This window comes from Euwallacea similis, unplaced genomic scaffold (assembly GCF_039881205.1).
Source record: "Euwallacea similis isolate ESF13 unplaced genomic scaffold, ESF131.1 scaffold_42, whole genome shotgun sequence".
Lineage (NCBI taxonomy): Eukaryota > Metazoa > Arthropoda > Insecta > Coleoptera > Curculionidae > Euwallacea > Euwallacea similis.
Window position 1 is genome coordinate 428,538 of NW_027098667.1, and position 11,742 is coordinate 440,279.

At 41.1% G+C, this 11,742-nt stretch overlaps 1 long non-coding RNA gene across 1 annotated transcript; it reads right to left on the bottom strand.

The window, feature by feature from the left end:
- Window positions 1-8,776: 8,776 nt before the first annotated feature.
- Window positions 8,777-9,550, bottom strand: LOC136418889 (uncharacterized). The gene is made up of 3 exons (XR_010752979.1): window positions 9,425-9,550; window positions 9,037-9,369; window positions 8,777-8,868 (listed from the first exon to the last, which is right to left on the bottom strand). It is a non-coding gene; the product is annotated as an uncharacterized lncRNA (long non-coding RNA).
- Window positions 9,551-11,742: the final 2,192 nt, after the last annotated feature.

Sequence of the window (11,742 nt, forward strand, 5' to 3'; positions counted from 1 at the left end):
AGACGCAACAAGACTAAACAAGAAAAAAACGTACGCGCTAATAGTTGAAGGCCAACAAGGGGAAGACATAAAGGAAAAGATCAACAAAATAAAAGAATCCGTAAAGAATAAAGATGGGAATAGAGAGATACAGGGATTGAGAACCACAAAAGAGGGAAAAATATTAGTGACACTGGGAAGGCAGGCGGAATGTGCGAAGGAAATCGGAAAGGTGATAGAGAATCACACTAATGCAAGGGTGAGAATTATGGGACCTAATATGAAAAAGACCACCATACATATAAGAGGAATGGACGCAACATCAAACAGAGAAGAGGTACTGGAGACAATCGGGGAAAGGTTGGGAGGGCTGAGAGAGGATGAGTACAATCTGGGGCAGATGAGGAAAAACCTGAGCGACACGCAGGCGGTGACGCTGAAAATGACGGAGGGTAAAGCCGCGAAACTCTTGGAACACCCATACATAAGAGTGGGATACGTGAGATGCAGAATGGAGAAGAGAATAGAAATTGGCCGATGCTATAAATGCTGGGGCTTAGACGACAAAATCAGCGACGGCCGAGGAAAGGATCGATCAAGATGCTGCTTCAAGTACGGAGAAGAGGGGCATAGACAAACCGAATGCCAGGGAGAGGAGAGATGTAGTCTCTGTAACGTTGTAGGGCACAGGACGGGAAAGGGCAAGTGTGAGGCATTTCGAAAGGCCCTCTCTATAGCAAGAGGAAGAGAAAAGAGAGGTGGAGTCGAGGAAGGAGCATCCCAGGAGGAAGGGACCAGCAAAACCAGGGGGTAAAAGCACTTCAAACAAAGGGGGAAGAGGGGGAGAGGAAGAGGGGAAAAAGAAGAGAAGAGGGGGAGGAAAGAGTAAAGAATAATGAAATTCGCACAGCTCAATTTCAACCGATGCAGCGCGGCGCATGACTTAATGGAGAAGCTAGTAGAGGAAGAGGGGATAGACTTTGTGTTAGGATGCGAACCAAATCTGGGGAAGGGAAGAAAAGAAATCTGCGACGACAACTGTGATAGTTTTTTGGGGATACGGGGAAAGCAGGCCGTGATGGAATGTTTTCAGGGGAAAGGTTTTGTGGGAATTGAGCTAAAGACCATGATAATAATATCGTGCTATTACTCACCGAATGGCACGATGGAAGCGTATGAGGAAATGCTAGATGCTATGACCGAAAGAATCAGGGGGTCTAGGAAGGAGGTGCTAGTGGGAGGAGATCTCAACGCCAAAACGCCGGTGTTTGGATTGCTGGCTAGCAATAGACGGGGCATAATGCTAGAAGGGTGGATGGCGACCAATCGACTAGTTGCCATAAATAGAGGGCCCGTGCCGACGTTTTCAACCTCAAGAGGAAACTCGGTGATAGACGTCACAATGGGAACTGAGGCGATTGCGCGGGAGGTAGGGTTTTGGAAAGTGGAAGTGGAAAGAGAAATGCTGAGTGACCACAGAGCAATAATTTTCGAGGTGGGGGGGAGCATTGCATCGATGGAGAAGGGAAAAGTGACGAGACAGCGATGGAGATTTACCAAGGGCGCCATGGAGAGGTTCTGTGAGGAGATCCCTGACATGTTTAGTGGAGCGGAGATGCGCACTGCGGAGAGGTTGATGGGGGAGATAACAAAGAAATGCGAGGCACATTTTGGGAGTCAAAAGGCACAATGACCGGAGCGACGGGGGGCGTACTGGTGGAGCGAAGAAATAGCCCAGGCGAGAGAACGATGCAATAAAGCGAGAAGGAAACTGACAACGACACGCGGGAAACAGACGACGAAGGCACAGTGGGGGGCACTGGAGGAAGAGTACAAAGATAGGAGGAGAGAACTGAGAAGAATGATACGCAGGAGAAAGAGGGAGTGTTGGGAAAAGTTGTGCGAGGAATTGGAGAAAGACGTATGGGGAAAAGCATACAAGATAGTGACTAACAGAATTGGAGTAAGAGGACAACTGAGACCGAGCGAGGAGGAAACCAGAAAGGAGGTAGAAAAACTGTTTCCGGTGAAGCCGATATCGAGATGGAAGGGCATGGGAATTTTGAGATTGAAGGAGGGTGTCCCGGAGTTCACCATCGAAGAGCTTAACCAGGCAGTTTCCAGGATCAAGACGAAAAAAGCTCCAGGCCCCGACGGGATCACGCCGGAGATCTTGATCAAATGCGTTTTGGGACATAGAGAGGTTTTCTTGGAGATGTACAACGGCTACCTAAAAACAGGGCATTTCCCGGAAGTATGGAAGACGTCGAGGCTTGTGCTGGTAGAGAAGCAGGGGAAGAGGGGACCGGGAGGGAAGTCTTACAGACCTTTGTGTCTAATAGACGTTGCAGGGAAACTTCTGGAGAGAATGGTGGATGAAAAGTTGCTGAAAGAACTGGAAGAAAGAGAGATGCTATCGGAGAGACAATATGGGTTTAGGAGAGGAAAGTCGACGGTCGACGCGCTAAAGAAAGTGAGGGAAATAGTGGAGAGGCGCAGAGTAGGAGTGGTGAAGGATAGGGAAGTCTGCGTGATGGTATTGCTGGACGTCAGGAATGCGTTTAACAGCGCACCATGGGAGGGGATTGTAAAGGCACTGGAGCTCATGCAAGTTAGCAATCACCTGGTGGAGATGGTAAAATCCTATCTAATGGATAGATGGATAATTTTGGAATGGGGAAAGAAATGGAGGATCACATGTGGGGTTCCGTAGGGCTCGTTGTTGGGCCCCATCCTATGGAACGCGTTTTACAACAAAATTCTGAGACTGGATGTCGAGAAGGGAGTCGAACTGGTGGCCTACGCCGATGATCTGGCGATAGTGGTCAGCGAAAGAGGAATGCTGCAATTAGTGGAAAAAGCGGAGTACACAGTAGGGAGAGTGATGTACGAGTTGAGTAGGATGGGACTGGAGGTGACGGCACATAAAACTGAAATGGTAATTTTGGAAGGGAGAAGGAAAGTCGGAGAGCTAGAAATAACGATCGGGGGCGTTAGGGTGAAAACAAAAGAGACAGTTCGATATCTTGGGGTGGAACTAGGACGTAACCTTAGATTTAGGGAACATGTAGACAAAGTGTGCCTGAAGGGTAATTAAACTAAGAGAAAATGGAGAAAATCGAGAAACGTATGTATTCTAAAGATGAGATCCAGCAACTAGCACCTGGCTATCGGGGAAAGCCTGAGAACTTCGACCTATCCAAAATAGGAAAGAGAGCTCAAAAGCCAACTCCACGAATGACAGGAACCGCACCGTGAGCACCAACTCTCGCACCACCGCCGCCGACAAATCTGCAAACCAAACCGACAGCTCAGAGGAATGAGTCTCTCATCTCTGAGGCAATCTTCGGTGTAGACGTTAGCGTGACGGAAATAGCGCCGAGGCAAAGTTTTGCCGCCAATTACGCAAAAGTAATTGATGTAGCCGCTGAAGTATATGACGGTTATCGCGCGGATGAACATCAACTCGAAAGAGTGATGATTCGCGAAGAGATAGCCTATTATGCGACAGCAATGTTGCATCTAAAATTGCTTGAAGTAAAAGCGAAGCAAGGCGATTATGTCCTCAAAAGCGCAGAAAAGGACTTACGAAAAGCCGTGGCAGAAGAAAGCTTCAATGTGCCTTAACCACTGTTCGCATACTTAGCTGAAATCGGAGTATATTGTGATAAGATGGGAAAGGAAACTCGTATCGAGGTGCCTGACTTACCAATTGCAGTAGCTCAAGGATTTGGGGGCTATCACGTTCCTAACATAACAGAAGACACCGCGAACTTATTCGAAGAAGTCCCATCGCTAGGGATAGCAGGCGATATGCTAATGGCAGCAGCCTCAGGGGCAGCAGAGCCAAAGCCAAACTTTCACGTAGGCATCCCGGAACATAGCGAAATAACCAACAATCTAGTAGGAAAATTCTTTCCAATAGGACTGAGACGTGCCGAAATAATCCAACGACTATCTGGATATGGCATCTCCTCAACTGCATTTGCAGAATATGTCCCACATACTAGATTCAACCTGAGATATATAAAATCATTATCAGATATACTCGGGAAATTTGAAACCTATAGAATTGAAAAGGTTTGTTTTAAGAACCTTGGGTTAGCCGGAGGCGAGACTCAAGTAATTCAAACCCGGCCAAGCGAAATCGGAGAACCGCAAACATGGCGCGAACGAACAGTGCAGCCAACATCAGCAGCAACAAGTTTGAGCGCATACATGGGCGCCGCTTACGGCTTTCAATTGTATAAGGAAGACGGCCCAGACGAAGACCGCGCTGCAAAAGTAGCAAACTGGAGCTGTTTGAAGGGCGTAGGGGATAACCCTTGGATGATGCCGGACAACTGGTATCAAAATAGAAACGCTCGAAGAAATCTGCCACCAGGCATTGGAACAGAAAGGTTCCGTGCAATCTCGATCAGGCAGGATATGCAAACGTCGAATGTTATCCGACGAATGATCAAAACGCCAAGATAGGCGAAACTGTGAGAAAGTTTAAATAACAATCTCAAAACTTATACCGACCAGGCAACGAAAACCAAAAATGAATGGGGAAAATTTCGAAAACTAATGGGGAATAATTTGATTTTGTTTCATCAGTTCAGGTTAGTTCAGGTTAGTTCAAGTTCCTCCAAGAAGAGCCAATACCTTGTCGTGGTTTGGAGGCTGAGTAGGAGGTAGCGATCCTGCGAGCTATGCCAGATAGGGCTACCCATACTGGATAGGTCAAAGGGGAACCTCCGAAACTAAGATTGGCTCATATCGGACTGCTCTTTTACGACGACACCGCATGAAAAGGTTGACCGGCGCCAAAGTGGGGGCGCCCGGCATTCCACCCCCCCAAAAAAAAGGATGAGATGGATGAAAGAAAAAACATATTACCCCAGGCGGGTACCATGGACAATGGAGAATCCCGTCGTTCCTCGGTGTGTGCAGGCACTAGGGGACACAGGCCCTCGGATTCTGGGGGGGTCAAACTTTCGTCGGATGCTTGCGACTCGGTGCGCCTGGTGGACCAGGGATGCACTGCTGCGTCAGCTACTGGAACCAAAGAAGTGGGATGCTTCCCAGGTAGGGAAGCACCCAAAAATAGAGGAATTTTCGACGTCGACTTCAGACGGGCAAATTCGCTTAGTGGTTTAACTAAAAAAAGAAAAGTGTTGGACACATCCCTGAATGATAGCATCTTAGACGCATTGAATATGGTAGAAAGTCCTGAGGCATTCACTTTAATTGAGGCAATAAACGAACTGACTAGGCAAATGGCTAAATTAGAAAAAATAATTCAAAATAATAACAATACTAAACGAGAAATAAAAGAAACTGCCGAAAAAATGAAAAGACAAATCGATATATTTGGTAGAAAAATGATAAAAGAATGGCTACAAAAACACAAATATGAAATTCCCAAAGTACCTACTTACGATGTCGACGTCCAAGTGGCGCTAAAACCCGACGTATGCAGCCAGGGCACACAGACTCCATGGATGGTGTATCAGGGGAGGGGTGAAATCCTGGATCCCGCGTGTTTTGATGAATACGGGGACCTGAAACAATGCAAAATTAAAAAATGGCCGGAAGAAGTATTCTGCAACACCGAAATAAAAATGGGAAATCCACTTGACACAAAAGACATATACACGAAAATCGTTGTAGTAGAACCGGATGATAAGGAAATGCAAAAAAGCATCCAGAAATTGTTCAAGGATAGATTCCCGGAACTCCTAGAAACTGAGGGAGATTTCGAGGTAATACAATACAGCACAAAAGTGTCAATAAATGGACAAATAGAAACAAAAGAGAAAAAAATAATTAAATTAACATACATAGGGACAGGACAAGATATATGGAATCAATTACAAAAAGTCAAACAAGCAACAAAAAACGAAGAAATGATCATTGTACATCACATAAATACCCTAGAACTAGATGAATTCAGGAAAATAGTGGAATGCATTTTTCATAAAACAGAAACAACGGTGGTGATATATACTAATAAACAAAAAATAACACCTAAATATAATGAGGTAACAAAAAAAACCACTGAAAGAAACACGTACGGATTATTAGTTGATATAAACTACGACTACAAAAAGACACTGGAGAATATAAAAATATCACTTGTAAATAGCCAGGAAATAAATAAAATTAGAACTATACGTAAAACAAAAGATGGCAAAATGCTAATAGCCATTGATAAAGATATAAACGCTGTTAACGCAATAAAACAAAAAATAAAAAAGAGTGAAGTAGGCAAAATAACGGAATTAGGCACTCAAGAAAGTAGAGAAACCCTATTTATAAGGGGTATAGACGGTATAACTAAAAAAGACGAAATTCTGGAAACTATGAAAAATATATTAGGAGTCGAAAACGACGACCTACAAATCAGTGAACTGAGAGAAAACGATCGTGGAACGCAAACTGCGGTGGTAAAGGTAAAGAAGGAACATACTAAAAAATTATTAAACGAAAATATCAGAATCGGGATGGTTACGTGTCAAATGGAAAAATCAGTCAAGGTAAAAAGATGCTTTAAGTGCTGGCAATTTGATCATGTAGCAAAGGAATGCAGGGGGTTGGATAGAACACAACTATGTCGGAAGTGTGCAAAGGAGGGACACCAAGAAAAAGATTGCGAGGAAAATGAGTATTGTGTGCTGTGCAACGCAGAGGGACATGCCACGGGACGAGGTAAATGCAGGGTATATAAAAAAACATTATCCAAAACGAAAAGAAGAAACTTAATTGAAAGAGAAACTGAAATCTACGAAGATGAAGCCATGCAAATGGAAAACAGATAAAGGTAAATTTTAAAAAAAGTACTCCTATTTTGTCTACACAGTTATCTAATCGTTTCTATTAAATTTGCCAATTTGATCTATCTTGATTGCTTATCTATTTATCTATTTGATTACTTAAATATCTACATATACTTATTTGCAACAAAAAAAAAAAAAAAAAAAAAAAAAGAAATGAAAAATAACAATATACGAAACTTGCAAATAAACTTAAACACGGATAAACGAGCAATGGATTTATTAAGCCAAACAGTAAAACATGATAAAATTGATATAGCAATTCTGACAGAGCCTAACATAAAAGCTGTAAATAACTCAAAATGGTACACAGATGAGCGGTCGGTCGCGGCGATAGGAATTTTTGCGGACGATCTTCCTGTAAGGGAATATGGATCAGCTACAGGAATTGTATATGTCAAAACTAAAAACCTTACCATTTATTGCTGCTATGCTTCGCCGAGACTGGATCCACAGAACTTCAGAGAATACCTGGAAAAGATAAAAAATATTAGTAAACAAGACGATGGAAACAAAATATTTGCAGGAGACTTCAATGCTAAGGCATCCGACTGGGGTGAAAAAACAACCGACAAAAAAGGGCTGATAATGAGAGAATTTATAGCTGAGAATAGATTGGTAATACAAAACATCGAAAACATACCTACCTTCGAAAGGTTCCGAAGTTCATCTATCATTGACCTTACACTTTGCAGTGAAAGCTTGATGGGAAAAATAAAAAACTGGCACGTCATGAATGAGGAATCCCTAAGCGATCACAAGTACATATATGTCAGAAGTTCCCTAACTCGTAGAGAAACAAAAACACAAGTTTAGGCGGTACTTCTTTATTTTTCTAGAATCGGGAATCGAATGAATCCCTTTTTGATGCGTGAGAGTCACCCCAGGTGCATCTGCTTTTCTTCCAAAAGCCTGTCACCATACTTCCCACATTCTTCCCACACTTACATCCCTTAATCATCTTATTCGCACCTCCATATGTTTTTAGGCGAGATGATAAACAGACCTTTATCTTTTACCACGAATGATCTATTCTGACTAGTACAAGTTTAGTCCATTTCTAATTTACAATGGGGCACCAGTAGGTGCCTGTGACATTCCGCACATGTCCAAGGATAGGTTACAATATTATGGGACAACATGTTTTTTGCATTTACATTGAATAGGTTGATAAGTAACCCTATATGGCTTTCTTTATGAAAGCTCACATGTACATATTTGAGTGATGGTTGCTTATTATTTAGCCGTATAAAAAAAATATATGTAAAGTGAATTATTAAATCGAAAATTATAACTGTAATATTCATCAAAAAACGCGGTTTCTTTTCGTATTTAATTCTTACAATTACATATTTGAAAACTATTTACTAAGTATCTTGCCGTGGAATTCCAATTCCTTCTCCACTTCATCCACTCAGAAACCGCGCGAGGAGCCGAAGTACGGATCCCTCAGCTGGGGTACGATAGCCGCATCTGCACAGAAAAGTCAAGGGCTGCGGGAATCATTGGGTTCTCCTTAAAAGTCAAGGGAAAGCTTCGTTTATGGGATAAATTGTGCCTTTTAGACAAAATGGTGAACGGAATTTATTCATTAACACTGTGGAGTCGAGGAAACTAGGAGGAGGAGGAAAGTGCTAAAGTTGATAGATTCTAGAGGGAGTTGTACAGAACTCGGCCACGAATAAATTCCAAGATTTATCAAACGGGTCTTTTTTTCCACAATCCTGGGGGAACGTAGCTGAACTCTAGCATAGCCAGTGCGAAAATCTCGAGGTTCTTTAGTGGGTAGGGGCAGTAGGCGAATGCAACACCATCCAGCTGGCGGGACAACAGGCTGCATGACATTCAAAGATTTTTGCCCGATAAAAAAAAAACTTCATCCACTCACTTCCCCACGATTAGGAGGGCCCCTTCAGCACACAACACTTTTTTAAGGAATCTCTCCGGTTTTTTTAAGGTGGTTTTAAAAAAATTCAAATTTCAATTTTCAAAATAATTTTATAATTTACAAAATATAATTTTATGCTTTACAAATTCAATTTACGAATCCTCCGAGTTACCCGAGTCACTGCTGTAAAAAAAAACGATAAAAAATTATTTTATTTTAAAAAAACCGAGTGCGCACGTGAACAATAACCTCTTACTCATAAAACATTTCATAAATTCATTTGCTTGCACAATTCATATTTTTCTTTCTGGACACTTGTAAAAAATAAATAACTGTTGATGAGGATTTTACCTTTCAATCGTGATGGATTCAACGAAATCGTTTTTTGCTGCCTCGGTGCCGAATATGAACTTAACTTCATCTCTTCCTTCCAGTCGCAACAAGAATGAGTTTCTCGTTGGACTTGTGGTCATCTCGATATTAGAAAACATTATATGACGTGTTTTTTCAAAAGTCCCCAGGACGTGCACGTATTCAATATCGATACGTCGTGCTGTTTTGGAGACGTAAACGTTGGCTTCTTGTTGTGTTGGACCGATCTCATTTTCATCGTTTCTGCTAACTGCTATGGAAACATTTTCCCATAACAGCATATCCTTATAAGCCATATTTTTTTTATGTGTTCTACAAATAAAGAATATTATTACCTCGATGCACTGCTTGGTCTCCAGGTACCTACCGAAACGTGCGATTTAATCTTCGAAGTAAATTCTTTGATAAGGCCATAACGAGCAGAATTCACAAAAAACACCACAGCGAAAACAAACGACCACGCGTGTAAATAAACCAGAAGACTGATCCAGCTATTGCGCAGTGAATTGACACTTAGGCGAACTACAAGAGTGCGTTGTTGGTTGCAGGCATATCAGCAAGTTTCTAAGACTGAATTCACTAAAACAGACTCTTTCTATTGGATAATCAAATATAATTCATTTTACATATTTTATATTATAATAACTACATATTCCATAGAATCAAATTGTTCATATTCAATTTTACATGCTGCTTTAAAAACCATATTGTACATATGTATGTCAGAAGTTCCCTAACTCGTAGAGAAACAAAAACACAAGTTTAGGCGGTACTTCTTTATTTCTCTAGAATCGGGAATCGAATGAATCCCTTTTTGATGCGTGAGAGTCACCCCAGGTGCATCTGCTTTTCTTCCAAAAGCCTGTCACCATACTTCCCACATTCTTCCCACACTTACATCCCTTAATCATCTTATTCGCACCTCCGTATGTTTTTAGGCGAGATGATAAACAGACCTTTATCTTTTACCACGAATGATCTATTCTGACTAGTACAAGTTTAGTCCATTTCTAATTTACAATGGGGCACCAGTAGGTGCCTGTGACATTCCGCACATGTCCAAGGATAGGTTACAATATTATGGGACAACATGTTTTTTGCATTTACATTGAATAGGTTGATAAGTAACCCCATATGGCTTTCTTTATGAAAGCTCACATATATTTTGAGGTTGAAAGGCAACGTACTATGGAGCCGACCAAGAGATATATCCCTCGGTGGAACCTGAAACACATAAAAATAAACAAATTCAGTGAAAAATTCCGGGAACTAATTAGAATCGATAAAACACAAACAAATATCAGCCTAACAGAAAACATTATAGCAGCGTGCGAGGTATCTATCCCTAAAAAGGTCTTAAAATATAAAAAACAAGTGTATTGGTGGAATGCTAACATAGGCGAATTAAGGAAAAAATGCATAAAAAAAAGAAGAGTGATGCTAGCAAGAAGACGGAAAGCAACAGCTAAAGAATTTGAAAAACTAAAAGATGAATACAAAAAAGCCAAATTAGAGTTAAAAAAAGCTATTTTAAAATCCCAGGATGAGCAGTGGAGGAAAACATGTGAAGAAATAAATGATGATAGTTGGGGAAATGGGTACAAAATAGTTACAAAAAAGATTTGTAAAAATAAACCTATCGATAAAGAAACAAAAATAAAAATAGTGAGAGAGCTTTTCTTGAATATAGATGAACCAAATTTTCAATTAACTAATATAGATACACAAATTATTCCGTTCACGCACGAAGATCTAAAAATTGCAGAAACTAAATTAAAAAACAAAAAGGCACCAGGTAGGGATGGAATCCCAGCTGAATTAATTAAATTAATAGTAAAATTGGAACCAAATTATGTACTTCAAATATTTAATAACATATTAGAAAAAGGTGAGTATCCAAAAGAATGGAAAATTTCCAAAATTGTACTGTTAGAAAAACACATTAAAAATAAAAATGAACCCATTAAATACCGGCCAATTTGCCTTATAGATGCAATAGGAAAACTTTTTGAACATCTTGTGTGTTTGAGAATAAAAGAAAAATTACAAGGAGATCAACGGTTGAACGATAGACAATTCGGCTTTAGAGAAAACAAATCTACTATTGATGCAATTAAATTTATTTACGACATTGGCAAAAAAGAAATGAACAAAATGCTTAAAACTAGAGGACTCTGCGCACTGATTACAATTGACGTCCGTAATGCTTTCAACACGGCAAATTGGAACCTAATCAAGAGGGAGCTGGCGAAAAGAAAACTTCCAGGATACCTGCAAAAAATAATTGATAGTTATTTGAGCAATAGGGAAATAGAAATCGAACATGATACAAGAATACGTACCTTTGCAGGAGTTCCCCAGGGATCGGTCCTATGGCCGGTTCTGTGGAACGTGTTGTATGACGGCTTGCTGTCAACGGAAATGCCCCGGGAGGTCGAAATGGTGTCCTTCGCCGATGACCTCGCAGTGGTTCTTACTGCTAAATCTGTGGAAAAAATAACTTACCTGGGAAATGAAGCCCTCCGTAGGATCTGCGACTGGATGCGGGAGAGTCAGCTCGAGGTTGCACCTGAAAAAACAGAAGCCATCATGATATCTGGAAGAAAAAAATGTGAAAATGTTAAATTTAAAATACAAGACCTAGAAATTGAACCGCAAAATCAAATTAAGTATTTGGGCGTAATC